Consider the following 4257-nt stretch of genomic DNA (forward strand, 5'->3'; position numbering starts at 1 on the left):
TTAAGGAAGGCAAGACTTAATGGGCTTTCTTCCCTAAAAATAGATCTTCTCATGAAAGAGATGAAGGGCATTGCCCAGGGAGGTCAGCCAAAATTGTCTGAAATTATGCTATCACCTAGATCTGATGTCCAAAATTAGCCTCCTCTCTCGCTATGTGGGTTCAATGCTCCCTGAAGATTAAACGCATCACAACGCTCATTTAATTTAAAAGAGAGGCTAAAACATATGGCATGCCATGGTTTAAATGTTAGAAAAATTCATCTCGGGACTCTTCATTATGATTAGTAATATGCTAATGAAGGCAAGGGGGAAAGGAGCATGTGTGCAGGGCTGTGCGAGGAGGCTGGGCAAGGCTGCAGGAGGCTGGGCAAGGTTGCAGGCAGGAATCAGGGATGTTGCCGGGAAGAATGGAAAGGACCTGGACCAGAGCTGCTTTCACCATCCAGAACGAGTCTGATCTTTTTTCAGAAAGGGAAGGAAGATGATTTGCCTTAAATAATTCTCCAGCCTCCTCTGTGTGGGTGTTTTCTGGGCCCTGTGATTAAAAGAGAGCATTTGAAAGCAATGGGATAGGAACCTTGTTTAAAGACCGAGTGTTCCTTTCTTTTTTCCTTTTTAATTATTCTGAGGTTGCTACTGGAGTGGAGTAGTTGGATGAAGGTGTTTGAGGAACACGAGGTTAATGGAAGGTGAAAGAGGAAGGGAATGAAATTGCCAATACGAGCCAAGCGGAGTGTGCACCAGCAGATGCTCCAGCCCAGCTGGTGCATGGCTGACTCATGGGTTTAGAGGGGATAAACTCCCTAGGTGAAGGGGAGAAAACAACCTCAGGGAGACTTGGGAAAAGCTGGGGGGAACCGGCAGTGCTGCTAGTCCCGGCACCTGGGAAAAGGAGGGAGTTTTCATGGGACTTCACCAACGCAAAGTCCCCTCTCCAGTACTGGCGCCATTAAAAATAACATATAGTCTATGTTCATGAAGGGAGAGGGGATTTTGTCACTGTTTTGGGGTCTTTGTTTTACCGTCTGAGAAATGGGTTTGCAGAAGAGCACTGGAAAGGTCTGGACAGAGTTGATGTGCCTTGGGATGCTATAAATGGTGTGTTGTGAAGGGTGGGAGCCTCCCGTCCCCTCTGATGGTGCAGAGGGGCTGCGGGATGGTGGCAGGTCATTTAGTCTGTGCACTGGTTTCCTGGAGAAAGGATCCCCAAATTATTGCTGCCTGGCCCCTGTATCCACTGCCGGTCCTCAGTGCTGCAGGAGGCAGACAGCATCCCTCCTCCACCCCTCGTTTCCAGGGGGGCTGCCAGGAATTTCGGAGGTTTGAGTTGGTTTTACCAACTGAGACCACCGTTGGATGTAGGCTCATGTATCAGGGACGTGCGTCTGCCCCGCTGCGGGGCTGGGGCACATCTTCCCAAGGCACAAACCTCTTCCAACTGCCCCACGAGGACGTGCCGGCGCGTGTGAATCAGTGCCCTCGGTCACCAGCACTGACACTGTAATTGCCTCCTGCTCTCGCACCAAATGCTGGGAATTGAAAAATTGGAGATGGGTATCATTACTTGAGGGGGTTGATAATATTATTTTATTTTATTCTAAGCTCATGATTTTTGGGGACAGCCTCGTGCATTTTTTGGATGCTGACTCAGACATTTTGCACCCTTTGAGCCAGGCAATGCCAAACGTTCAGGCTAGAGAGAGAAGAACAAAATATGTCACTCGTATCTGCTGTGACCTACCCGCCAGGGGGGAGGCCTGCGAGTAAGGGCTGGGATGCTTTTTGCATCTAAATGCAGCCTATTTTTCGCTGAGGGAATCAAAACGCATGTTTCCAGCGTCCTTGTCCCCACTCGTCTCAGAGAGGAGAACTGACCCCATGGCTGCCCCCTCCCCAGCACAGCCCAGCCCCACTCCCCACCGCTTCCAGCCTTTATTTGGGAGTGAGCAAGACCATTGCTCATCGCCACACGCCCCCAACAAATCCCAGCTGTGAAACACTTGGGAAAGTGGCGCTTTTCCCCCAAAAAAGTCTCTAGGTGATGCATGCCCATGATTCCCAGCCTGCTGCTCCCTCCAGGCTCCGTGGCCCAAACGCTCCCGAGGACCGTTAAAAGTCCGTCAACGCGTTTTAATTGTGCAGAACCAGGGCTGGTGTTTTTGTTGGACTGTGACCCAGCCTGCAGAGCAGACACGCGGCTTTGAAGCTCCCCCGGTTGCCGCTTGCCCTGTCCGCGCTGCCAATTATCCACCGTGCTATGGTCTAACGTGGGCAGGTTTGCCTACCTCCGTGAGTGTGGGGCTTAATGAATGTTTCCAGCATGCTTTGAAGATGAAAAATGCTCTAAGTAAGTGTTAAGTATTAGTGTGATTTAAGCATGTGGAGCGGTTAGGTCTCGCTCACGCTGTCCTTCCTGCAGCGCTTGAGCCCTGCTCGGGTTTGCTTTTGCAGAGCCTGCTCTTGCTATTGATGTCCCTCCTCTGCAAGGACCCAAACCGGGACATTTTGGGTCCCTCCTCTGGAAGGACCCAAACCGGGACATTTTGGCAGGTTCCGTAATGCTGCAAGCGGCTCTGTGGGCACTAGTTTTTCACGATGAGTTTACATAGCTTTCATTAAACCTGATAAACTTAAGCGACACTAAAAAAAAACTTGGGTCAAAATAAGATTCTTGCTCCCTCCCCATCTTCTGTACCTTTTAAAAAAATATTGGTTGGATGTTACACTTCTTAAGCTGTAACAGTAGAACTTTCCCACGCTGCCTCTCCATTTAGCAGCTGAGAATCCAGACCTGTAATCACGATCTTTATCCCAAGACAAGCTAAAAAACAAAATGTTTCTGAAACGCTGAAGGTAGGTGAACATTTTCAGAGTGTCACATATTAAGGTGGTGTCTAACGAGCTCCATGTCCCACTTATAATTGAAACAGAAGAGAGTATTCACTTTTCATTCATTTTTAAAAGACTATTCAAATACCCTTTCATCTCCGCTAAACAGCCTGCCATGTATTTGAAGCCATTTTATATTTTGTTTCTACAGACATCCAAAAAACAGAGGTGAGTATTTTGGAACATTGATAGAAAGATGCAAAGGCTTGTAAGGCACTGAATGGCTTCAAGCTGCCTCAAACACATTCATCTTCCCAAGAAGAATTAGGCACAGTGTGATTCATTTTAATAGCAGAAGAAAAATAATACTACGATGTAGTGCTAAGTTCCCAACCTTTGATGGTAGACTAAAAAAAGAGCGAGGGGGAAAAAAAAAAAATCTTTCTTCCCTTATGTTGTTGAAGTCTCCCTACACCCATCCGTTATGTCCAGCTTATCAATTAAGATGAACCCCATGAACTTCAGATGGTTTTTTTAAAACAAGGCACCATCCATTTAAATGTGTAAAACTGCCTGCAGCGCCCTTGAACTGCAGGATTCAGTCCTGAGCTCTGTGTACTCGGTGTGAAGTTGAGCCCTTTGATAGAAGTTTTATTGATGTTTTAAATGAAGTCTTCTCATACACACAAAATAACCCAGATAATTTGAAACCTCATAGAAAAAATAGGGTGGAGAGAGGGGAAAAAAAAAAAAAAAACCCCTAGTTGGTGCCATTGGTCTAGCGAAAGAAAAGAGGCTGGCTTTGGTTACGAACAGGACAGACCAAAAGCATTTCCACAATTGCTTTCCCAGGGTTACTTGCTCGAGCCGGGGAAGGTCTGGGCGACAGCTGGGAGACAAATCCATCCCTGGTATGGGCAGCTTCCCTCAGGAACAAATTAAGCTCGTTCAGCTATAAAATAGGTTTTGTACCATAAATACCTGTGAGAGGGAAGGCACACGGGTAAGAGCACCCCGGCGTTTGTCCTCCTCGGCTGCTCCCATCGAATCTCTCCCCAGTTCCTCTCGGCCAAAGCAGCCACATTAGCCAGGACTTTACAAAGCTGGGTTTTGCTCCGGCAGGTGATGCAGGTGAGCAGCACCCGAGTAAGGCTGTGCCCACCCTCCGTCGCCTAACGACGAAGCCCTCTGATGTGCCATGGCCCTGCAGGAGAGCTCCAGCACGGGGACCACCGCGTCCCTTTTGAACATCACGCCCTGGCTTCATTATCCCACTTATAGAGCAAGAGAAAGTCCCCGCTCCTCCATCGGCCTGGTCTCTCCCCACCAGGCAGGCTTGGCGGCGCGCTCAAGACTACGCTAGATTTGTAGCCGAGTTACCTGAAGGAGCTGTAAATGATTCAATCGTTGCACTGAAGTGCAGCCCCA

The sequence above is a fragment of the Pygoscelis adeliae genome, unplaced genomic scaffold, assembly GCF_000699105.1.
Source record: "Pygoscelis adeliae isolate BGI_AS28 unplaced genomic scaffold, ASM69910v1 Scaffold75, whole genome shotgun sequence".
In the NCBI taxonomy this organism is placed as follows: Eukaryota; Metazoa; Chordata; class Aves; order Sphenisciformes; family Spheniscidae; genus Pygoscelis; species Pygoscelis adeliae.